The 26,998-nt window shown below is 41.0% G+C and overlaps 1 pseudogene; it reads right to left on the reverse strand.

Moving 5' to 3' along the window:
• Positions 1–261: 261 nt before the first annotated feature.
• On the reverse strand, positions 262–23,842 carry LOC119807858 (annotated as a pseudogene).
• Between the last annotated feature and the right edge of the window lie 3,156 nt (positions 23,843–26,998).

The raw sequence follows: 26,998 nt of genomic DNA on the forward strand, positions 1-26,998 counted from the left end.
GGGCTATTTACAGCTTTAAATTTTGCCTTGAAAACTTCAACAAAGCAATGGAAACCTAAATGTATATCAGTATATAATTATATATAATAATACTCATTTTCTGATTTTATAGGAATCTAAAATGTTTTCATATGAATAAGAAAGTTTTACCGTATGACAAAGGAAATAAAAAGTATAACAGCAACCATCTACTGAATTCTTCACTTCTTTTGACATAAATGAATAAACAAATAACTATGGAAGGAACTGTGAGTGGTCACCACTGCGTGCCTGCGCCTGGCAACACTCCACAGGCATTCCACGTTCCTTCTCAGCATAAGCTAGCCTTGGCTATTGGTTATCGTCCAGTCAGGTCCAAAATGAAAATGAAAAGGTTGATGATGTCCACATAGATGTTCAGAGCAGCAAAAATGTACTCTTCAGGGTCTATCTCATAATGGTAGTGTCCCCCAACCATCATCTGCACGTCCATTACCAGGTACTAGAAGAGGAGGAAGAATTGTCTATTTAGACTGGATCTACCAAGTAGGTGTCCTAAATAATGTGGGGAAAGTTATTTTATCATTAAGAAAAATGTAGCAGAGTTGGTAGAGTACTTGAGTGGCATACATAAAGCCCTGGATTCCAGTCCATGTACCACACATGCCTGCAATTCTAGAACACTGGAAAATAGAGATAGGAAGGTCAGAAGCTCAAGGTCATCATCAACTACATAAGTTTGAGGCTAGCTTGGGCTACATGAAACTATCTCAAAAGATAGGGAAGGAAGGGGGAAATTGAAGAAAGGAAGAAGTAAAATGATGCTGGAGGTCAGTTGTAACTGAATACATTATTAGAGCTTCAACCATTGTTGAAGTCATCATAGTTTGCACTCTGAGAGCAAGTATCTCATCCTCCTGAAACGCACAGTACCAAATCTGTATACTTCCTTTGCACCATTTGTGAATGATGTGTCCTGTACTAAGACCTTCCCATGCCCCTGCTGGATCAAACCAAAGATGCTTGACCAGACTCAGAGTAAGGACTGATTTTTAACCCCATCCCTAAGGACTATGTTTTAAGAACTTAAATCACACGTCAAACCTCATATTTCAAAAACCTGTACTCTACAAAATTGGAAAATCAAAAAGAAATGTACAATTTTCTCAATAGATACCACTTACCAAAGTTAAATCAAGATCAGATAAACAATTTAAATAGACCTATAACTCCCAAGGAAATAGAAGCAGTCATTAAGTCTTCCAACCAGAAAAAAAAGCCCAAGGCCAGGTGGGTTTTAGTGCATAATTCTACCAGACTTTCAAAGAAAAGATAATACTAGAACTCCTCAAATTATTTCCACAAAATGAAACAGAACATTGTCAAATTCATTTTATCAGGCCTCAGTCACCCTAATACTCAAACCAAAAACTCAACAAAAAGAGTTACAGACCAATTTCACTCATAAACATCAATGTAAAAATACGCAATAAAATACTTAGAAACCTAATCTAAGAATACATCAAAAAGATCATCCACCATATAAACAGACTGAAAGGGAAAAAAATACATCATCTCATTAGATGCTGGAAAAAAAAGCCTTTGATAAGACGCAACACTCTACATGAAAATAGTCTTGCAGAGATCAGAGGGGAAAGAGACATACTTAAACATAATAAAAGCAATATACAGCAGGCAGATAACCAACATCAAGTTAAATGGAGAGAAACTTAGAGCAACCCACTAAAATCAGGGACAAGACAATGCTGTCTACACTCTCCATACTTATTCAATATAGTACTTGAACTTTTAACTAGAACAATAAGACAACTAAAGGAGATCACAGGGATATGAACTAGAAAAGAAGTCAAAGTATTGCTATATGATATTTGCATATAAGATAGTATACATAAACAACCTCAGAAATTCTACCAGGAACACATTCAGCAAAGTGGTTGGATACAAAATTAACTAAAAAAAAAAAAATAGCCCTTCTACATACAAAGAATGGGTTGATAAAGAAATTAGGGAAACACTTCTATCAAGTAAGGTGCCTTTCTTTAGTTTATGTACACACACACACACACACACACGAATCATAGTTGTGGGCATTTTTTAGAAGTTCTTATATGGCAATGTCTTGGCTTAGTTCCTTATAAGTTTTCTACTTTTACATTTTACTCAGGATTGCATTTTAAAATGAAAACTTGGTTTTGCTATTTGTTTGTGTTTGTTTTCTGCATGTTATATGATATTTTCCATTAAAAGTCATGAAAGAGCTCTAAGGATCTAAAAAAAACAAAATAAAAGATTAGTCACTAAAATCAAGTATGTGATCACAGAGTATAATAGTTAATCCAAATTGGCTTTTTTTATGGGACTTTGTGTTTAAGAATTGTTGATATACTTTTAGTCCAATTAAAGCAAGCATATAATTGATATTGTTAGTGTTAAGGAAAACTCAATTATTTTTACTTAAATTGGTTGGATCCTGAAGATCATAATACTGCAAATTTCCTTGAGGTGAGAGAACACAACATGTCTGCAGGTTTTTCCATTCCAGACACATCTATTTGTCTTTTAAATTTTTTGAAGACAAAGAATGTGAAGGCCATCTTTATCTGGTAATAAAATTGGAAATGAGGATCTTAGAATAGTTGTTAAAAATAAGTAAATTAGGTAAATGTAAATGGGATAAGCATTTCTAAATAAGCTTTACATGTAACTTAAAGTTTTAAAGCTATTTAAAAATAAATGAGTTTCATAATGTCTTAGAAAAAAAAAGAAATTAGGGAAACAATGCTCTGCAGTAAGCACATGTAGCACAAATAATAAAAACCAGAGACAGATATTGGGCAAACTGAAGATCAGAAAAGAACCCAAGTCACTAGAGAGATCTTACCTCTACCAAGACTCAAGGTGGCGATCCTGACCTCTGCATGACTATAGACTGCAATGCTCTCCACCAAACCTCAGACTGCAATGAGCTCTTGTCTCCTGCGTTATATACCTCTCTCCACCTAGCCATATCCCTTCATGTCTCCACCTCCCTAGTGCTGTGAGCACCTCTGTGTGAGTTCTGTTTATCTTTTTAGACAGATGCAATCTCGAGTAGCCCAGGGCCTTGATCTGAGTCCTGGGATTAAAGGTGCATGCCACACTACCTGGCCTGTAGTGGCTTAGGTCTGCACTCTGATCTCAGGCAAGCATTATTTAAAACAAATATAACTATAGCCTCAAATACTATAAAATATTATTTGGTAACCCCCTAACCAAGCAAGTGAAAGACTATATGACCAGAACTTCAGGTCTTTAAAGAAAGACATTGAAGAAGATACCATATTCTGGTAAGATCTGCCATGGTCATAGAGCTATAGGATTAATATAGTAAAAATAATACAGATTCGAGGCACTTCTGTACCAAAATTCCAATACAATTTATTACAGACCTTGAAGGAACAATGCTCAACTTCACATGAAAAAACAAAAACAAAATTAGGATAATTAAAACAATCCTTATGATAAGGAAATTCTGGAGATATAACCATCCCTGATTTCAAGTGTACTACAGAACAATAGTAATAAAAACCACAGTGTTGACATTAAAAGCAGACAGGTTGATCAATGGATCAAATGGAGTCAAAGACCCAGAAGTAATTCCACACGCCTATGGACATTGATTTTTGAACAAGAAGACAAAATTATACAATGGGGGGGAAGATCTTCAACAAATGGTGCTGGTCTAAATGGATGTCAGCATGTAGAAGAATGCAAATAAGATCCATATCACCCTGCACAAACTCAAGTCCGAGTGGATCAAATACCTCAACATTCTCAAACAAGATAAACTGAGCCTAATAGAAGAGAAAGTGGATTAGCCCTGAACACACTGTCATAGGAGACAACTTCCTGAACAGAACAACAATTGCACAGTACTGTGATCAATAATTAATAATGGGACCTCATGGAAATGAAAAGCCTTCTATAAGGCAAATGACACTATCACAAGGGACAAAATGACAGCCTACCAGAATGGGAAAAGATTTTTATCAACCCCCATATCGGATAAATGTCTAATATCCAAAATAAAGAATTTAGGAAATTAGAAATCACAAAAACAAATAACTCAATTTTAAAATGGAGTACAACTATAAACAGAATTCTCAACAGAGGAAAGTCAATGGCCAATAACCAAAGAAATGGTCAACAACATTCTTAACCATCTAGGAATGCAAATCAAAACTACTCTGATAAGATTGCCTAACAATATTGGGAGCATGGGGGTGGGAGAAGGGAGGGCAGAAGAGGAGGGGGAAAACTTGAGGGAACAAGCTAGATGGGATGGAGGAAGGACAGAGATGAGAGAAGAAAAAGAGATATCTTGATTGAGGGAGCACTATGAGGCTAGCACGAAACCTGACACTAAAGAAATTCCCAGGAATCCACAAGGATGACCCCAGACTAAGACCCTAAGCAATAGAGGAGAGTGTGCCCAACTGGCTTGTCCTGTAGTCCGATTGATGAATGTCTTAAGTGTTACCATAGAACCTTCATCCAGCAACTGATGAAAACAGAGGCAGAGGCCCACATCAGAGCACTGGACTGAGCTCCCCAAAGTCCAGTTCAAGAGTGGGAGGAGTGAGAATATGAGCAAAGGGGTCAAGACCATGATGGGGACACCCACTGAAACAGTTTACCTGAGCTAATGGGAGCTCACAACTCCAGCCAGGACAGGGAAGGAACCAACATAGATTCAAATTAGCTCTCTGAATGTGGTGGACAGTTGTATGGCTGGGACAGACTGCAGGACCACTGGCAGTGGCAACAGGAATTTATCCTTACACTTGTACTGGCATTTTTGGAACCCATTCTCTTGGTTGGATACCTTACTCAAACCTAGATATAATAGGGAGGGCCTTGAAACTTCACCCAGAGCCATGTGCCTTACCCTCTCTGAGGAGCGGATGGAGTGGGAAGAATAGGTGGAGGAAATGGGAAGAGGGAAGGGAAGTGGGTGTTGGGGTAAGGGTCACTTGTTCTTCCAGCCACCCAGCCACAAAAAAAAAAAAAATACCCACTCAGAAAACCATATTACTTGCAATACTGCTTGGCCAATATGTTTAAGGTATTTCTGGCTAAACTCACATCCTAAACTAACCCATCTCTAATATTCTGAACTCGTCACATGGCTGTGTCTTACCAGCTAAAGTTCCAGTGTCTGTTCAGGCAGCAGATCCATGGCTCTCTAACTCTGCTTCCTCCTCCCATGTCAGTTTTCTTTGTCATTAACCAATAAAATCAACACAGAAGGACACATAGGACTAACACATAGAAAAGTTCCACACCAAGTGGGAAGTGGGGATGTATGTAAAATGAAAAAGATAGTTTATTTCCTCTTGAAAAATAATTAAATTATAAAAAACTACTCTGAGATTCCATTCTTGCACCAGTCAGAATAGCTATAATCAGTAACACAAGTGACAGCTATTGCTGGTGAGGATATGGCAAGGCAAGGGGAACACTCCTCCATTTCTGGTAAGAGTACAAACTTACATCGCCAATATGGAAATCCATATAGCAGTTCCTCAAAAAATTAGGATCAATCTACCTTCAAGACCCAGCTATACCACTCTTAACTATGTTCATGCGGCTATATTAATAACAGCCAGAATCTGAAAACAACCTAGGCACTCTGCATATATGTCACAGTTGTGTAAACTGTGGGAGCAGAGGCTGCCCTCTGACTTTGTTGCCTGATTTGGGGACCCTTTTCCTGTACTGGTTGCCTCATCCAGTCTTAACAGGAGAATAGGTGCTTAGTTTTCACAGCTACTTGATATCCATGGGGGTCTACCCTTTTCTGAAGAGAAATGGAGGAGAAAAGGGTAGGGACAGAGGAAATGTGTGGGGAAGGGACTAGGTGGAGGGGGGGAGGGGAAACTGCAGTCAGGATGTTAAAACAAACAGTGTTGAAGGAAGCTAATGTGGGTCACTTAAAACTGGTGGATTACTCTCAGGCACTCAGGCAGACGCAGGCAAATCTCTCTGAATTCAAGGTCAACCTGTCTGCATAGCATGTTTCAGGCCAGCCAGTGTTATGTAATGAGACCTGTCTTCACATTTTTCCCGTCAAAGCCCGAGAAGCCTCAATAGGTACAAGGACTTGCTGCGAAAGCATGAGAGAACATGGAATCAAATCCTCAGTACCCATGTTTTTTTTTAAATCATGACCACCCATGTGCCTGTAATCCAGAGATGTTGAAGGCAGAGAGCAGCATTACTGGGGCTTACTGGCCATAGGCCAACTTCAGTGAGAGACCCCTATCTCAAAGGGATCAGGGGAACAGTAGAGCAGGACCCCCACTGTCCTTCTCTGGCTCCATACATGCATACCCAGCCACACACACACACACCACACCACACACACACACACACAATTTCTTCTTCTTTCACAAATCCAGGAACTTTTGAAACCCCAACAGTCGGTATCAGTAGGGGAAAACCTTGCCTGACGTGGGAAAAGCCCTGAGTTTAACCACAGTGCAACACACACATTTTTTTAATGCTATGAGGAGTATTGATCACAAGCATAAGATAGAAAAACACAGGCCTAATGAATTGACACAGCTTGCTAATCCCCAGAGGACCATTGTGTCAAGTAAAAGGCTAAGGTAAAATATTTTACACCATGTGACCCTACACTCAGTGTAGGGGTTCCTGCTGTGATGTCTAAAGAAACTCCAGCAGGGCTCCTAGAATCTGCTCTCAGTCTTTAACTCTGAGCAATGGGGAGAAGGGAGAATGCATTTCCTTTTGCAGTCCACTCTGTTTGAATTTTAAAAAATATCCACATGTATTACTTTTAAAACCTTATAACTGTAAAACTGTGGCAGCAAAAGACGACACTAAACAGAAAGAAAGGGTTACCAGCCGCATCTGGAGTGGCCTCAACCAGCTCTCTGCACGGCTTTGGTATAGAGAAATAAGAGACTGGTCTGAGCAAATGAAGCCACTCCGTGTGACATTGAGCATTGAGGCTTCTACACAATCCCTTCTCTTCTAAAATATTAACTCTTTGAAGGTGGTATTTTCCTGTTTTTGTGCAATAATGTGCTTCTGTGGAATAGTCCTCCAGTACACCGGGTTGGGTTTACTACAGAAGCTACTGGCCAATAGCTGGGCAGGATAAGGGTGGGAAAACCAGATTTAAAGACACAGGGAAGAAGGACAGTCAGTGGAGTCACTGTCTAGACTCTCTAGCTGGAGGGATGGAGGGGCTATTCCAGACCCTGCCCTCAGCACACCAAACAGCAGCAACCAGAGCTGCCTCATTCCAGACTCTACCCCGTGTTCTCTTTTCCTGCCTTCCTGAAGGCCATCCAGGGGTGCTTTGCTTTTATTGCCCTGTTTATAAAACCTGGATTTAGGGCTGGAGAGATGGCTCAGTGGTTAAGAGCATTGCGTGCTCTTCAAAGGACCCCGAGTTCGATTCCCAGCAACCACATGGTGGCTCACAACCATCTGTCATGACGGTCTGGTGTCCTTTCTAGCAGGCATATATGCAAACAGAATATTGTATCCATAATAAATAAATATTTTTTTAAAAACCTGGATTTATTAATTCAGTTTGATTTGACTTATTGCAGCAGAGGAACAAAACAACCAGGATCCAACACTTATTAGTCACCAGCAAGATGCGGACTGGTGCAAGATGAAAGAAAGGTAAGTTCCATGTGGCAGAATGTAGATTAATAGAAATGGGTTAATTTAGTTGGAAAAGTTAGTAGTAAGAAGCCTGATGTCTCTGGTAGTTATTTGTGTTGTGCTGTGTTTCGGGACCAAGCTCAAGGTCCTATGCTAGGGAAAGCATCTACCCCGGATGCTACAGCCCCAGCCCAGGAATGTGATGATTTCATAGATTAGAAAGGCCATCCAGCTCTGCTGAGTGAATTGGTTAGAGTGTTTTCTAATGAATGGTGACTCAACGGACCAGCACCAGGCCTGGGGAGTGTGTACAACCATGGTCTTCAGCAATGAGGGAAAACAGTACCTACCATGGAGATCAGTGTTCCAACTGCTGAATACACCAGATGTAACCACTGCACAGAAAAAAAGAGGTACAGCTTAACAGATTGGAGTGCTGAAGTGCTTCCAATTGAGTCGCTTTGTCCTCAGATAAGGACCATTATGAAGGCAGGCAAGCCTGTGGGAATTAGCCTCTTCTCGACCTAATCACCAGTGTTGCCACTTTATTACAATAAACGCTCAGAGTATGTGCAGATCTTCACCATCACTAAGTGAGCACTTCAATTCCATGGGGGCAGTGTGCAGACAATGTGTTACAAATGCTCCACTTCCCATCCCATTCTCAAGAGCCCTTCTAGAGACTCTGCCTGCCCTCAGTCTGTGGCCTGGGTGGTTCAGGAAACACAATGATCACATGCTCCCTATGTGGATAGTGTGAGGAAAGAAGCTCCTGCAAGCGGTGGGGAGCACTGCTGGAACCTGCAGTTGGTCGTGTCTGTCAACAGGCAATTCTTGACCCTATACTGTACAAGTAGAAATAACTAGTCTCCCCAGGCTCATACACCAAGGTGGGATTACTGGTGCTAGACTCTTAGGTCCTCTTCAGGTCCATGAAATTCCTACGACTTTGCCCAAGCCAATCTGACTGGTATTTTTCCCTGATCAGAAAATATGAGACATATCTGAACACCCAGGGTTAGCACATGGGAAGAAGATAAAAGTGACATCACAACACCTGAGACAAAGTGTAGCATAACTCTTAAGGAGGAAAAGTGGTCCCAAGGAGGATATTGGTCAGAGCTCCCCATAAGAAAAGAAGTTCTTGGTGAAGAGAGGGGAAGACAGTGAAGCACAGCACAATCTGGGGGAGCACAGTAGCTTAGCGTGGCCAACCAGGAGAGCTTGGAAAACACCCAGAATCCAGAGGATTCAAAGTTGCCTATGTCAAATGTACAGACTTAGGACAAGAACCTTCTGCTGCTGCATTGTTTAGATTGTGCTTGGCGATATTTGTGAGAATGGGAGTGAGATCTGTCTGTCTGTAGGAAACACAGCCTCCACAAGTTAGAGATACTGTAAAGGACCATATGGAACCCACTGAGTAACTGTAGAGTTATGGTCTTTGAATACACCAGGTGAGGTCGTGAGCAAACACCTGGAGTCCTAGCACTTTTGGAGGCAAGAAAAGGGTGTTATCTGTGAGTTTAAGGCCAGCCTGCTCTGGAGAGTGAGGTACATGCCAGCCAGGGCTACATAGTGTGACCCTCAAAAAGGTTAAACAAGGGGGCAAAGCCACAAAACAAAAACACACAAGGTACATCTTTGTATGTCTTAGAATTTGTCTGCAAAACATAGATACCCTCTCCCTACCTATGACAACATGCTTATTTATCAGACCAAATGAACCCGGACAGACACTGAGTCACTGTTAAAGTACGTAAAAAAATCCACTTTCTGCCACATAAATGGTTTGGTTCAGAATTTGAACAAAACTGGTCTTGGAACGTTAGTCAACAGTTCCAGGTCTCAGGCAGGCGTTCTCCATATAAAGTATTCCTGGACAATATAGGGCATTTAATATAGCTTTCTCCAGTTCTGCTCCAGAGACAAGACCATTGCACAAAGTAATGGAGATATAAACACTGCCTAAAGTCAAACAAATCTGACATCCATGCTACCTCTGCCCTGGGGACCTTGAATGAGTTAAAGTTCGCTGAGCCTATAAATAAACAAGGAATATGTTCAGGAATGTTGTGACAGTTGAATGTGATTAGTCGGTGAAAAACATGCACCAAGATCCATGTGTGACACTTAGAACTCAATGAGAGAGTGGGTAGAGGCGAGCAATCTTCTGTGGGTGCTACTGGAACCTCTAGAGGAGCTTTTCTCCCCACTTTGCTTCAAACAATAGCACCTGTGTGCAGGAAGATAATGCATTGTCTGCCACAGAGGACAGGGGTCCCCCCTGACCTGTGGGGAAAGGGACACTGCTGTCTCAAGCTAAGGGGTCAATATTCACACACTGCTTTCCTGTCTACAGTATTCTCCACGGATTCCTTGGTGTGCAACACGAATGACTTCAATACACATTTTGGATAACAGGACAGGAGTATATGTACCCTGCTCAGCTGCTGGACTGTTGAAAACTACTTACGTTTTTCTTTGATCTCAGGGATTTTTGTTCTAAAATCTGGGAGTGTAGCTCGGAGGTGAAGTGCTTGCCTAATGTGCTCATCACCACAGATAACAAAAGTGATAATAATAAAATCCTACATTCTTAGCCCCAGTACCATGTTTGCTTCTCAGAGGACTTGTACTGACACAAGCAGCATACCCTCATCTGAGTACTTTTGAAGATTTTCACAATGACAGTCACTTACATATGACCGTATAAACGAGTGCAAATAATCCCGTAGATCATAAACACAATGAGGAAAACAAACATCATTCCATTTAGCATGGTAAAAATCCCACTGGGAGACATAAATAGTTAAGCATGACTTTATTATCATCCAGCTAGGATCTCAAATGTTTTAAGATGCATTTTCTACCCCAAGCACCCAATTTGCCCTGGCCGTTTCTTAGGATGGAACTGCCTTAGCCCTAAACACTGAAATTGCACATAAATGATAAAAACTGTCCCAGTCCCCTGGGAGTTTCCTTCAGCGGCGAGGAGATGTTGGAAGGTAAAATAGTAAGAGCCAGGAGTTGTTCATTTTTAAACTGGATGAAGGTACATGAGAATTCATCCTATTTATTCTACTTTTCTATGTATAAGGAATTTCTTCCTTAAGATGTGAGAAGCTTGCTAGGAATATTGCCTGAGTCGTTGGCCAAACAGTTGTTGCAACTAAAAAAAGAATTTCTTCCTTAAAACCAGACATGGTAGCACACACTCATAATCCCAGGACTTGGAAGTAGAGGCAGGAAGATCATGCTCAGTATATGACAAATTCATATATAAATTCATATAAAAAGATAAATTAAGTGAAGTATAAAGTTTTATGTACAATGTGATCATAACTATTATATTTAAAGAACACATATACATAGAAAACATTAAGAAAATGAAATGGGGTATTTCATTATGTCATTGGGTCTCTTTTCAACTTGTATGCACATATTTTATAAAATATGTAAGTACAGTTCAAAAATTACTGTTTATGATTAATTTATAATGTTGGCATTTATTAATGTGAATAAATTGGCTTTGTCTTTAAAGATTAGTGACCCATGTATTTTGTTGTTTTTTTATTAAAGGGGCTGAAAATTTTTCAAATATTAAAAACATCCAAGATATTTTCTTGCATTTTTCCTCTATCCTCAATGCACACAACATTAGTTCTTCCCATTTTCTTCTTAGACCTGTAGCCCCTTCAGCCCAACTTAGGATTCAGGAGGGATCTCTGTCATCTCTGGTCAAACTCAGCATCTGAGTCACATCTGGCCTGGACTTTCAGCTTCTGGGACACAACAGGGACTCAGCAAGCACAAATAACAGGAAAAGAAATGATGTCTCTGCTACCAGCCCCTCTTTGGCTCTCACCAAACTCACAAAAGGTTCATCCTCCTTCCAAACTCCCAGCCTCCACCTTAGATTAAAAGGCAAACAAAAGCCAAGAGGCTGAGCATCTTCAATATACATGAAACTGTCACTCAACTCAAAGGAGCTGATCTGAAAATGGAGTCTGGTTATATGCAAACCAAGCTGGCCTTCTGGTTAATTTTTCCCTTTAAGGGACAGCTTGGGGTTCATTAGAAAACTCGACTCAGCACAGCTCACATTTCCTCTCTAGCCCTTGGGAGTATTGTAGAGGGAGAAACCTGTGTAAACTCCCATCACATATCTTCATGGGGGGTGGGGGGAGTTTAGCTGAATGTGAGTTCAGCTGCCTTTCAAAGTCATTCATATGCAAACATACCTGGAATCGTCTTTAAGGTGTTTTGTTTCATGAACTCAGGTCATTCTTTACCTGAGAGTGATTTAAATACTCTGGGAGTTTGGGGGGAAATGTTCTGACATTTAAAAGGCTTTAAATAGCTCAATGAACTTATGCCTGTATCAGAAGCCCACCTCACTCACTGTAGGAAGGCATGTCTGTTCACACATAGGATGGCTTCTATTAGGACCATCCTTGAGATAGCAAATACTGATATGATTCTAAATTAAATTGAAGCTCTACTTTGTGTGTATGTCTGTGAAGTCTCAGGTCCACTTCAGGCTTTATTCCTTATGATTTGAAAACAATCTCCACTAGGACATAGAACTCCAAAATTTAGGCTAGGGGACTGGCCAGAGACTCCAGGGAGCTAGTCTCTACCTTCCCAGAGCTGCGATTACAAACCCACACCACCACACCAAGATCTTTACATGGACACCGGGGATCAAACTCAGGTCATCATGTGTACACTGCAATCCCTTTACTAACTGAGCCATCTCCCCAGTCCCTGATCCCTTACTTTTGATACAACTTGTCTAAATATTTTAACAGCTCCCTCTACCTCTTGGGACCTTCCTTTTTCTACCCACAGTCTAAATTCAGTTCTTGTATAAAGTTATGAGGTTTGCCAAACAATAGAGAAAATATTCCTCTTTAGTTGTTAAACAGACTAAGGTGACACCACTCACTAAATGTCTATAAATGAAAGACAGTGGAAAGAGCCAACTGAAACCCCCAGAAGCATCTTAAGGCTGGAGAGACTCTGACAACATAGTTAAAAAGAAATGGCCATTGGTTGGAGTGTGGCTCTGTAGTAGAGTGATCACCTGCTGGTATTAATAAGGCCCTCAGTCGGTCCCTAGTACCCCACCAAAATAAGAGCGGTCATGAATTATTTGGGGGGTTAGTAGTGCTTCTGAGTCCTAATACCTGTGAAAATCTGAGAAATTTGAACTGCCATTTTGAAGTAGGGCCCCAGCAGGGAACACAGGACACACTCAGTGGCAGTGTAGAAGAGGTAGTTGGTGCATAAAGACCCACCTCCTGAAGAAGGAAGGAAGGGACTAGGTGAGCAGCTGTGGCTGCCTGTAGGGATCCAAGGAACAAGGAAGGACACAGAAATCTTGGAAGATGGGCTGTCTCAAGCTGGCCATGTAAGACAAGCTGCGAGTGAATTTTGGTAATTAATGTTTCTAGCTCAAGAGGAACCTGTAGGGAGGACACCATGGGAATAAGTGCCTCTCCCCTCTGTCCCTCTGATTTTCAGCTGAGTTTCCCTGGCCTGACTGCTGACAAGGCAAGAAAACCATGCTGAAGAGGCCCATAAGACAGTGAGGCCAGTGTGGATGAGAATGGGCCAGGAGGGACACAGGAACACAACCAGAGGCGCCCTTGTGAGAAAGAACTGTTTCAATGATACATACTTTTGTTTGTAGAGCAAATAAAGTAAGCACTAATGTCACCAGAGTGGTTGCTCCCGCTGCCCATAGTATCTCTTCCGCTTTGTAGAAACTAGAACCAGAGGTTGTAGTTACTGTTCAGATATATTCATAGAAAATCATACACAATAAAATAGAAATATGGATTAAAGACTTACATTGACATACTCTCTAGCATGAGACCTTCCAGAAGTGTCTAAAAACAAAATTCACAGTCAGTCAGCAGCCTGTTTCACCAAGCATAAGTGTCACAAGTCCTAGACTGCAGAAGAGACCAGTCATGTGTGCATTTGGGCAGGATCTAGGGAGCAAGTGGGGAGGTGAGCACAACCCCAGGGCCACAGCTACAAAGTGGTTAACAAATGGTACAACTAACTACTTCTACACTCTCTACTAACTACTAACTAACTAACTACTACTACATTCTCCCTAGAACTGATGGAAGAAAATCCTCTCATTAGTAAGAACTTCCAAGCTGCAATAACTTCCACATATTCAGTGCATGACCTAACTGTGAGTGAAGAAACCAAGGTAAAAGGTTCATTCATGGACCACATCCTTATTAGTCAAATGGGGTCTTCCACACAATGTCTACACAGTTCATCAGAGCAGCGTATGCTGTTCCTATTATTGCTTTGCCCACACTTGAATAATGCCATTTTCTGTGTTCCCTGCTAACATAAAATATTTCTTCAGAACTCAGACCTGGGATGAGAACTGAGATCACAGTGTTGAGATACGGTAGTGCATGGATGATAGCACAGGACTGATGCCCTGAAGGATTCCCTAGACCCAGATGGAACCAGGCTGTGGGCAGTGTGGGAGAGAGGTGACACTGAGATCCAGTGGGCAAGGAAGCCTGAGGGTGAGACTAAGATAGTAATTGGCAGACCCACAGTCAGGCTCAGTACCACAGTGAGCAGCTGTCAAACTGAAGAGGTTTCCCAGCCCAAAGGACCCTCAAGAACTTGATCATCTATGGGAAGGACAAGGGGAGTCCTCTGCTCCTAGAGGTCAGAAAGGAGGGCACATCCTAAACAAAAGCTGACACTATACTGGCTTTGGAGTTTCCCAATGCACCAGAGGCTGAAAAAGAAGTCCTCAGCCACTTCTCTGGACTTCCCAGACCCAATGGGTGAGTGCCTCATGCTGTACTTGGTTAATGTAGCTAAGAAGGTACTTCTTATATCCACCAAAGGAAAAGATTTATTCTATGTATGAATGATACCTCAAAAATGTGCTTGAGGGTGAGTGACTTCCTGACCCCTCGGCAGCAGCCTGGGAGACGGATCACAGCCACTCCCTGACTGGCTACACTTTCTAGTCTTCCTGCTGGGGCTAGTCTCACTGGCTACTGCCTCCATCTTCCGACTCCACCCAGCTTGTACCCAGAAAAGCTGTCCCTTCTTCCTCCCCTCTTCGGGTTCATAACATCTCCAGCTCAGCCCAATCAGGGCGCTGGGACTGCATAGGGAGTGCAACCAGCTGGCGGGAGTTTCTTTGTTTCAATAGCCTGCCTGCGGCAAGGTAGGCCCTCTCCAGAACTCCCTGGCCAGCAAAGACACTGGATATTAGGACCAGAAGACACATCTGGAAGGACCAGAACACATATCTGGGAGGACCAGAAGATATATCTAGGAAGAACTGAAGACACATCTGGGAGCAAAGACACTGGATACTAGGACCAGAAGACTCATCTGGGAGCAAAGACACCAGATCTTAAAACCAGAAGACACATCTGGGAGGCGTCCCTCAGCTACCAGGAATCCCTGATTCAGTGCTGTGGAGTCCCATCTGGACGGCTTTCCCTAGTGTATTCAAGTGTCCTGACCCTGTACCAAGGCCACCTAACCAGAGGGGGGAGAGGCTGCCCTCCAGGCAGGTCTGAGGAGCCCAGCAAGGGAGTGCAGGCTCCTTCAGATTGTGCTGCAAGGAATTGCTCCTGCTCTGGCACTGAGGAGATCCACCCAGATTCATTCAGAGTAAGGACTGGAACAAGTCACCAAGTCTCTGCTAGCTCCACTTGAAGGAAGAGATGGGCAGGTGCCAATGCAAGAACTCCTCCAACAACCTGAAAGGCAACATGACATCACCAGAATCCAGGCATCCCGAAACAACAAGAATTGAACACCCTATCCAGAGGAATAGAAGAAATCGACCTTAAACAATACTTTATGAAAATAATAGAGGACCTTAAACAGGAGGTAAAAAAATGCCATAAAGAAATAGAGATGACAAACAAAAAGGTAGACGAAATAAATAAATCTCTCAAAGATACCCAAGAAAAACAAGAAAAACATGAAAAAGCAATCAAACAGGTAAGGGAAACAGTACAAGACCTGAAAAATGAAATGGAGGTAATGAAGAAAACACAGTGCGAGGGAAGACTGGAAATGGAAATTCTGAGTAAACGAACAGAAACTTCAGAGACAAGTATTTCCAACCGAATACAAGAGATGGAAGAAAGAATCTCGAACTCTGAAGATACTATAGAGGAAATAAACTCACAGATTAAAGAACAAAACAAATCCGACAAATTCTTAACACAAAACATCCAGGAAATCTGGCACACCATGAAGAAACCAAACTTAAGAATAATTGGGGTAGAAGAAGGAGAAGAATTACAACTCAAAGGCCCAGAAAATATATTAAACAAAATTATAGAAGAAAATTTCCCCAACCTAAAGAAGGATACTCCTATGAAGCTACAAGAAGCCTACAGAACACCAAAGAGACTGGATCAAAAGAAAACATCCCCACGCCATATAATAATCAAAACACAAAACATACAGAATAAAGAACAGATATTAAGAGCTGCAAAGGAAAAAAATCAAGTAACATATAAAGGGAAACCTATCAGAATTACACCCGACTTCTCACTGGAAACCATGAAAGCCAGAAGAACTTGGATAGATGTGCTACAGACACTAACGGAACGTGGATGCAAGCCCAGACTACTATACCCGGCAAAGCTAGCATTCACCATCAATGGAGAAAACAAGATATTCCAGGACAAAAACAGATTTAAACAATACGTAGCCACAAATCCAGCCTTGCAGAAAGTAATAGAAGGAAAATCACAAACCAAGGAGTCCAACAACACTCACAATAATTCAGGCATCTAGCGACCCTTCACCAGCACAACTAGAAGAAGGAAAACACATACATAAACTCTACTACAAAAAAAAAAAAATGACCGGAGTTAACAACCACTGGTCATTAATATCACTTAATATCAATGTACTCAATTCACCTATAAAAAGGCACAGGCTAAGAGATTGGATACAAAAACAGGATCCAACATTCTGCTGTTTACAAGAAACACACCTCAACCACAAAGACAGACACCTACTCAGAGTAAAGGGTTGGGAAAAGGTTTATCAAGCAAATGGACCTAAGAAACAAGCCGGTGTGGCCATACTAATTTCTAACAAAGTTGACTTCAAACTAAAACCAATCAGAAGAGATGGAAAGGGATACTTTATACTCATAACAGGAAAAATCCTTCAGAATGAAGTCTCAATCCTGAATATCTATGACCCTAATAAAAAAGCTCCCACTTATGTAAAAGAAACACTTCTAGAACTCAGGGCAGCCATTAAACCACACACACTAATAGTAGGAGACTTCAACACTCCTCTCTCACCAATGAACAGGTCAATCAGACAGAAACGTGACAGAGAATTGAAAGACTTAATGGAGGTAATGAACCAAATGGACTTAACAGACATCTATAGAACATTCCACCCAAATAGGAAAGAATATACCTTCTTCTCTGCGGCTCATGGAACCTTTTCGAAAATTGACCATATACTTGGTAACAAAGCAAACTTCCACAGTTACAAAAAATATTAGTAACCACCTGTGTCTTATCAGATCACTATAGATTAAAATTAGAATTCAACAACAATGCTATCCCCAGAAAGCTCACAAACTCATGGAAACTGAACAGTCAACTACTGAACCACACCTGGGTCAAGGAAGAAATAAAGAAATTAAAGTCTTCCTTGAATTTATTGAAAATAAAGACACAACATACTCAAACCTATGGGACACAATGAAAGCAGTGCTAAGAGGAAAGTTCATAGCACTAAGTGCCCACTTAAAGAAAATGGAGAAAGCACTCACTGGAGACTTAACAGCACACCTGAAAGCTCTGGAAAAAGCAAGAAGCAGACTCACCTAGGAGGAGTAGAATACTGGAAATAATCAAACTGACGGCAGAACAATCAACAAAATAGAACACAAAAAACAATCCAAAGTATCAATGAAACAAAAGGCTGGTTCTTAGAGGAAAATCAATAAGATTGACAAACCCCTAGCCAAACTAATCAAACGGCAGAGAGAGAACATGGAAAATTAATAAGATCAGAAATGAAAAGGGGGACATAACCACAGACACAGAGGAAATTCAGAGAATCATTAGATCTTACTACAAAAGCCTATATGCCACAAAATTGGAAAATGTAAAAGAAATGACATTTTTTTAGATAAGTACCATACACCAAAGTTAAACCAGGACAAGGCAAACGCTCTAAATAGTTGTTAGTCGCGAAGAAGAATTAGAAACTGTTATCAGAAACCTCCCTACCAAAAAGAGGCCCAGGACCAGATGGTTTCAATGCGGAATTCTACCAGAACTTCCAAAAAGACCTAATACCTATACTCCTTAAGGTATTTCATAATATAGAAAACACAAGAGTCACTGCCAAATTCCTTCTATGAAGCTACAGTTACCCTGATACCTAAACCACTCACAGACTCAACCAAGAAAGAGAATTACAGGCCAATCTCACTCATGAACATGACGCAAAAATTCTCAATAAAATACTGGCAAACCGAATCCAAGAACACATTAGAAAATTATCCACTACGATCAAGTAGGCTTTCATCCCAGAGATGCAGGGCTGGTTCAACATACGAAAATCTATCAAAGTAATCCATCATATAAATAAACTGAAGGAAAAAAACCATATGGTCATCTCATTAGATGCCTGAAAAGCATTGACAAAATTCAGCACCCTTTTATGATAAAGGTCTTGGAGAGATTAGGGATACAAGGGTCATTCCTAAATATATATAAAGCTATTTACAGCAAGCCGACAGCTAACATCAAATTAAATGGAGAGAACTCAAGGCTATCCCACTACAATTCAGAAACATGACAAAGCTGTCCACTCTCTCCTTATCTCTTCAATATAGTGATTGAAGTTCTAGCAATAGCAATAAGACAACATAAGGGAATCAAGGGGATTCGAATTGGAAAGGAAGAAGTTAAACTTTCGTTATTTGCCAGATGATTGATAGTATACATAAGCGACCCCAAAAACTCCCACAAAAGAACTCCTACAGCTTTTTTTTTTTTTTTTTTTTTTTTTTATAAACTCCTTCAGTACAATGGGATCAGATATAAGATCACTCTCCAAAAAAATCAGGTCGCCCTCCTATACCACAAAGGATAAGGAAGCAGAGAGGGAAATCACGAGGAAGTTCTCACCTTTCACAATAGCCACAAATAGCATAAAATATCTTGGAGTAACTCTAAGCAAGGAAGTGAAGGATTTATTTGACAAGAAACTTTAAGTCTTTGAAGAAAGAAATTGAAGAGGATACCAGAAAATGGAAGGATCTCCCCTGCTCGTGGATTGGAGGATCAACAAGTAAAAATGGCAATTCTACCAAAAGCAATCTATAGATTCAAGCAATCCTTATCAAGGTCCCATCAAAATTCTTCACAGATATTGAGAGGACAATAATCAACTTTATATGGAAAAACAAGAAACCAGGATAGCCAAAACAATCTATACAATAAAGGTACTTCTGGAGGCATTACCATCCCTGACTTCAAACTCTATTACAAAGCTACAGTATTGAAAACAGCTTGGTATTGGCATAAAAACAGAGAAGTCGACCAATGGAATCGTATAGAAGACCCGAAATCTTAAACCACAAACCTATGACACCTGATTTTGATAAAGGAGCCAAAAGTACACAATGGAAGAAAGAGGGCATCTTCACAAATGGTGCTGGCATAACTGGATGTCAACCTGTAGAAGAATTGAAAGTAGATCCATATCTATCACCATGCACAAAACTCAAGTCTAAATGGATTAAAGACCTCAAGATTAATCTGAACACACTGAGCTTGATAGAGGAGAAAGTGGGAAGTACTCTACACAAATGGGCACAGGGAACCGTTTCCTACGCATAACCCCAGCGCACAGACATTAAGGGCAACAATTGAATAAATGGACTCCCTGAAGCTGAGCAGCTTCTGTAAAGCAAAGGACACTGTCACTAAGACACAAGGCAGCCTACTGACTGGAAAAAGATCTTCACCAACCCTGCAACTGACAAAGGTCTGATCTCTAAAATATATAAGGAACTCAAGAGACTAGAATTTAAAATGCTAATTAATGCAATTAAAAAATGGGGCTCTGCTCTGAACAGAGAATTCTCAACAGAAGAAATTCAAATGGCCAAAAGACACTTAGGTCATGCTCAACCTCCTTAGGCTATCAGGGAAATGCAAATCAAAACAACTTTGAGATACCATCTTACGCCTGTCAGATTGGCTAAAATCAAAAACACCAATGATAACCTTTGCTGGAGAGGTTGTGGGGTAATGGGTACACTCATCCATTGCTGGTGGGAATGCACTCTTGTGCAACCACTTTGGAAAGCAGTGTGGTGGTTTCTCAGGAAATTCAGGATCAACCTACCCCAGGACCCAGCAATTCCACTCTTGGGAATCTACCCAAGAGATGCCCAATCATACTACAAAGCATTTGCTCAACTATGTTCATAGCAGCATTATTTGTAATAGCCAGATCCTGGAAACAACCTAGATGCCCTTCAGTGGAAGAATGGATGAAGAAACTGTGGAATATATACATGTTAGAATACTACTCAGCGGTAAAAAAACAATGACATCTTGAATTTTGCAGGGCAAATGGATGGAAAAAGAAAACACTATTCTGAGTGAGGTAACCCAGACCCAAAAAGATGAACATGGGATGTACTCACTCATAATCGGTTTCTAGCCATAATTAAAGGACATCGAGCCTATAATTCGGGGATCCTTGAGAAGATAATAAGAAGGTGATCCCCCCAAAAAAGATATAGTAATCCTCCTGGATATTGGAAGTAGACATGAATCGCCAGGAAAATTGGGAACTTGAGGGTGGGGCGAGACAGGGCCAAGGGAAGAAGGGGAGAGAAAAGCGGTGAAGGGGAGAATGGGGGGAGCTCAGAGGAATGGGATTCTTGGGATACAGGAAGTGTGGATATGGGAGCAGGGAAGCATATATCTTAATTTAGGGAGCCATCTGAGGGTTGTCAAGAGACTTGACCCTAGAGAGGTTCCCAGGTTTCCAGGGAGATGCCCCCAGCTAGTTCCTTGGGCAGCTGAGGAGAGGAAGCCTGAAAAGGCCAGTTCCTATAGCCATACTGATGAATTTCTTGCATATCACCATAGAACCTCCACTGGCGATAGATGAAGAAAATGACTGAGCCCCACATTGGAACACCGGACTGAGCTCCCAAGGTCCTGATGAGGACCAGAAGGAGAGAGAACATGAGAAAGAAAGTCAGGACCGTGAGGGGTGCGTTCACCCATGGAGACGGTGGGACAGAACTAACGGAAGATCACAAACTCCAGTTGAATTGGGACTGATGGAACATGAGACTAAACCAGACTCTCTGAATGTGGCCAACGTGGAGGCTGACTGAGAAGCCAAGGACAAAGGCGCTGAGCTTTGACTCTTCTGCATGGACAGACTCTGTGGGAGCCTTCTCAGCTTTGCTGATCACCTTCCTGGACCTGGGGGGAGTTGGGAGGACCTTGGTCTTAACATAGAGTAGGGAACCCCAATGGCTCCTTGGCCTGAAGAGGGAGGGAGGGTGGATATGGGTGGAGGGAGGGGAGGGAGGGAGAGGAGGAGGGGAGGAGATGTTAAATTTAAATATTAAAAAAAACCAAAAAAATAAATAAAAAAATAAAAAAAACAATACCTTACCGTCTTCATGAAGGAAGGTGATTCCAAAAGAACATGCTTTATGCTCCTGCTTGCGTGAAATGGCTGAAAAGGGCAGATCCATAGGATTATAAAGCAAATTTGCAGTTCACTAAGGCAGAGAAAGATAGGTTTACCCTGTAGTGAGGAGCTGAGGGCAGGCCTGCTTTTTCATCCTGCCGGCTCCCAGCCGCCTGGCTAGCTTATGCCCCAAAATAACAACACACAGACTGTATCTTTTAAACACTGCCTGGCCCATTTGTTCCAGCCTCTTATTGTCTAATTCTCACATCTTGATTATCCCATTTCTAATAATCTGTGTAGCACACGAAGTGGTGTCTTACCGGGAAAGATTCAGCATGTCTGACCTGGTGGCTGGCTTCATGGCAACTGTCTCAGGTCGGAGAATCATGGCGACTGCCCAGAGAGGAGAGGCATGACGATTGATTAACTTCCCTCTTTCCTCTCAGTATTCTGTTCTGTCTACTCCACCCACCTAAGGGCTGGCCTATCAAATGGGCCAAGGCAGTTTCTTTATTAACCAATGAAATCAGCTCAAACAGAAGACCCTTTCACGTCTGATGAGTTGTATTTTGAAGTAATAAATATAATCCCACATTGATTATGGTGCTGGCTGCAAAACTATAAATTTACTGAAAACATTGTATGCTTAAAAAGGGTGAACTTAATTAATTTAAATTGTATTTTCATAGAGATGCTTTCAAGAATTACAGGCCTTCTTCCATAACTCTTGCCATATTACATTTCTAGTTTTCTTCCCTCCAGAACACTTTCATCTTATGCACTGTGCAACTTGTTAAGGCAGAGGAAGGCTTGCCTAACTCCAGAAGATGCTGCTGGAAAGCATTGACTTTAGCAAGGAGGATTCTTTATATATTTCAGTTCTCCCTTCTATGAAATGTCTCTCTGTATGTTGTGAGTATTTGTTGCTCTCACTGGTTTGATAAATAAAGCTGCCTTAGCCAATGGCAAGGCAGGATAGAGCCAGGTGAGAAATCATAGAAGAGATACAAGAGAAGAAGGGCAGAATCTGGGAGATGCCAGTCAGACATGGAGAACGCAAGACATGTAGAAAATTAGGTAACAAGCCATGGACCACATGGCAAAACATAGATAAGAAATATAGGTTAATTTAAATACAAGAGTTAACTAATAAGCCTAAGTCATTGGCCAAACATTGTATAATTAATATAAGCCTCTAAGTGGTTATTCAGGAACTGGCAGGGGGAGAGAAACCTCTGATTATGTTGCCTCTTTAATACGACATTCATATATCCAATATGACTTTGTAACTTGTTCATTCAGAGAATTGTTGTAAAGACTAATTGCAGAAGCCCTGTCCTGCATGGCACTCTGAAGGTCTTGGCATCTAGACTGCTGACTGATTAGACACACCTCTTCCCTGGCTACCTCATGGTCTGACCCAGATCTGTGAAACATGATAATCAGCCCAACAAAGAAAGTACAAACATAGTGTCCAAGTGCTTCAAATAGGATCAATGGCAGGTGGATGAAAGCTCTTGCAGGGATGTGCTTCTGGGAAAGCCTCTAAAAAGGTCCAGCTTGGGGACTCTTGGGACTCCTTCTCATGAATGGGACTGCTTGGAGTTCCGAGAACCCTTTGTCCTCTCTTGGTCCTTGGTCTTTGGCCCTTGCCCTCTCCAACCTGAAGGCTAGAGTTCGCAAAGGCCTCTTTCCAGGCTATGGCAAAGGATGGGACTCGGGAGGAGGGTGCCACGGAAGTCAAAGTTCAGAGGTCCACCTGCCAAGTTATCCAAGCCCTGGAAAGGCTCAAGTACAGCATGTTAGGACATGGGGAACCATAGCATGGACCTTAGCTACATATGCTTCAACATCACATTTCATGAGGAAAAGTTCTCATTTGTTTATGTCACAACTTTTAAGACTTCTTCATTCTCTGATGGATATTATTCCTGTTCTATTCCAGAGTAAATATCAAGGATATTGAATTACTGTTAAGACCTAGACCAATATTATGTGATCATGTTGTATGTAGGCAAAACATTTCATAATCAACAGTTAACTCACACTTCCTAAGACATCTGAATATTATTTGCCATATGTTTATTATGGATCTCTAAATCTCCCAGCCAACATCATGGTGCCTATGATGGCAACCTATTATACCTTTCGTAGTAAGAAAGAGCTAAATAAAAGAGAAGTCATTCTTTCTGACAGGACACAGCATGGAAATACTTTAAGAAAAACATTGCTCTTTTCCAAGCCCAAGCGCTGTACTCTTACCTCTACGAACAGACACGTCTTCAAAGGGACTGGGTGGGATTGTGATGCTCTCATTTGGGGTAACATCCTCTGAAATCTGTACTGCATAAGTATTTGTTCCATCTCTATTCTTTGAAGTGGGTATTTTTAGGCTTCTTGTGGTGTGTCTCTGGATGAATATGTGAAGGGCTGTTCCGATTTAGAAGCACACCTTTAATTGCTGCTTTCTGAACCAGGAATTGGTGGTCTCCGGAGCTATAGTGACTGGCTCACTGACCTCCAAGTCTATTTTCCTGTAAAAGAAGACCTGTCATTCATGTCTTTATGACCAAGCCTCCATTATTCCATTATTTTACTATCCTTATAACTTTCAAGTGATTATTTCCTATTTTTAATGATTGTGGATCCATCAATGCATAATGAGTATTTGTTAAATGATGAGCAAATACTTGTAACATGGATTCTGTAGAGCACTGGTTCTCAACCTGTGGGACTCGACCCTCTACAAACCTCTAACTCCAAAATATTTACAATATAATTTGTAACAATAGCAAAATTACAATTATGAAATAGCAATGAAATAATTTAATAGTTGGAGATAACCATAACACAAGGACCTGAATTAAAGGATTGCACATTAGGAAGGCTGACAACCACTGCTGTAGAGAAAAATAAACTTGCCTTCTATTATGTAATTACTTTTTTAATTCATTCAGTAAGGAGTTAAGGGAGATTCTGCCACTGCTTCTTTCTTCAAATGACTTATACTGGAGGAAAGAAAGAAAATATTCAGATGAATGCTGATATTAAAGGCAATATAAAAAGCCAGGGACGTGGGAGGATGTGAGATAGGAAAAACTGGTAGCAGAAGAGGTTTCCAGACATTCCCAAGGAAAGGGAAGTACATGGTAAGGCTGGAAGTGGTATAGGACTTTGTCAAATGAGGAGGTAGAGAAAGGTTTCCCCAGATAGAGCAGTCAATGTGAACCAGGACTAGAGGAAATATGATAGGTCCCAGAAGCTGAAGATGTTCATATTCCAGAAGAGGGAAGTTGATAGTGTGCTGAGGTTAAATAATCGGTCGTGAGACTTCATTTGAGGATGGGTGGAGGAGGGGCTTAGAATAATTTAAAGAAATTGGCATGAGTTTCTCAATGACACCATTAAGTTATGAAGAATTATAGTCCCCCAATGATTCTACATCCCTCTCCAGGGACCCTGGAGATGTCATTATGCTTGTTAAAAGAAACATTGCAGATGCATATAAAGACATTGAGATAAGACGGCTCCAGGTTCAATCAAATCTCAGTTTTATGGTCATACTTAGAAGAAGAGGAAGACAGAAAGGACAGAATAAGAAAAGTAAATGGAAGTCAAATGCTACAAATGCTGTGAGGATGAATGCAGAAGCAGCTTGGAGCAAAGCGTGTAGGTGGCCCGGAGAAGCTGAAAGGCAGGAAACACATTTCCTCCTGGGGTCCCCAGAAGAGAACTCAGCCATTTTGCCACCTTGTTTTAGCCCTGTGAATCTGATATGGGCTTCTGACCATTCTCTGTGAGACTGCGTGTTTGTTATGTTCTGTGGCACTAAGTTTGCACAAAGTTGTTCAAGCTGCAATAGAAAAACTAATGCAACAGGCAGTCTCTGAAGTTTGCAAGCCAGGAAATTGGGGATCTGACTAGAAAGGCTAGAAAGACCCCTCTACCTACAGAGGAAATCAGTAGAAAGCAGAGACCAGAAATGGTGGTTGAGGATGTTGGGCATGGCTGCTGTGCTTGGCAACCAAAATACCAGTCTTGGGAAGCCATAAGGTAAATCAAGGCAAAGTCAGGCTCTCCCACCCATCTTATGGCTACATGTGAAGATTCCTTCCTTCCTTTCTTTCTTTTATTTTTATTTCTCTCTCTCCTCTCTGTCTCTCTTCCTTCCTTGCTTGCTTGCTTGCTTTATTTCTTTCTATTTTTGTTTTACATTTTTGTTTGTTTTTGTTGTTGCTGCTGCTGTCACTTTGTAGATGAGGCTGGCATTGAACTCAGAGATCCACCTGCCCTTTGCCTCCCAAGTGCTGGAATTAAAGGCAAGCACTACTACACCCAATTAAGTTGGAAGATTTCAAATGAGGTCCCTCTACTGCCACCTGCTTCTTGTCTCACAAGGGACATGATAGAGCAAGAAAAGAAGACTAAGATGGTAAAGGTGGGGTAGACAGATGGCGAAGCCATAATGATGTGAACAGGAGGTCCAAAAACCTGCTAGTCTCCTGAAGAAACAGATGCTATTTAATAAAGATGTCCTTTTTCCTCCAATTATCTCTAAAGTTTACGAGATTCGTAGTATTTTCTAGTAACACCAAAATTCATTGCATAAATATATGAGAAAAATCAAGAACATATTTGAAAGAAGACTATAAGAGATGGAGTAGTGATTTACTTTAGCAGAAATCAAAATATATATACATATGTTTATCAGATGCATATGATATAAAGCTATATGACTAAAATTATAAATGACTAATATGCTAGTGTAGCAATAAATAAATGAATCAAAGGGATGGAAGAGATTCGAGGAACAGATTGATGTATGTATATATGAGATTTTAATAGTTGATAAAGGTGAAAACTTCAAATTATGCCCTCTGATGTTGTAACAATTAGTTATGCACTTGGAAACAAAAATAGTTTAATAGGGGCTGGAGAGATGGCTCAGAGGTTAAGAGCATTGCCTGCTCTTCCAAAGGTCCTGAGTTCAATTCCCAGCAACCACATGGTGGCTCACAACCATCTGTAATGGGGTCTGGTGCCCTCTTCTGGCCTGCAGGCATACACACAGACAGAATACTGTATACATAATAAATAAATATTTAAAAAAGTTTAAAAAATAGTTAATAGTTATTTTGTATGTCATTCAGAGATATATAGCAGGTTGTAGTGGTTTGAATGAGAATGCATCAACCCCACCCACTGATTCCCATAGATTTGACTACTTGGTCCCTAGTTGATGGAACTGTTTGGGAAGGATGAGACCATAAGGAAAGTATGTCAGTGTGAGTTGACCTTTGAAGCTTCAAAAGACTCTTGCCATTCTCTGACTCCTACTGTGAATCAAGATGTCAGCTCTTAGATGTTGCTCCCGTTGCCTACCACCATGCCTTTGCTCTGCTCTTATGGACTCTAACTTGAAATTCATAATCCCAATTTAACATTTTCTTTTTTCAGTTGATTTGGTTATGGTGTTTTGTCACCATAACCAAGGAAATAGAAAGTAACTGATACACAGGTGAACTGAAAATTTTGACATATATAATAATGTTCATAGATATTCTATTGGCAAATA

Source organism: Arvicola amphibius, chromosome 2 (genome assembly GCF_903992535.2).
Source record: "Arvicola amphibius chromosome 2, mArvAmp1.2, whole genome shotgun sequence".
Classification (NCBI taxonomy): domain Eukaryota; kingdom Metazoa; phylum Chordata; class Mammalia; order Rodentia; family Cricetidae; genus Arvicola; species Arvicola amphibius.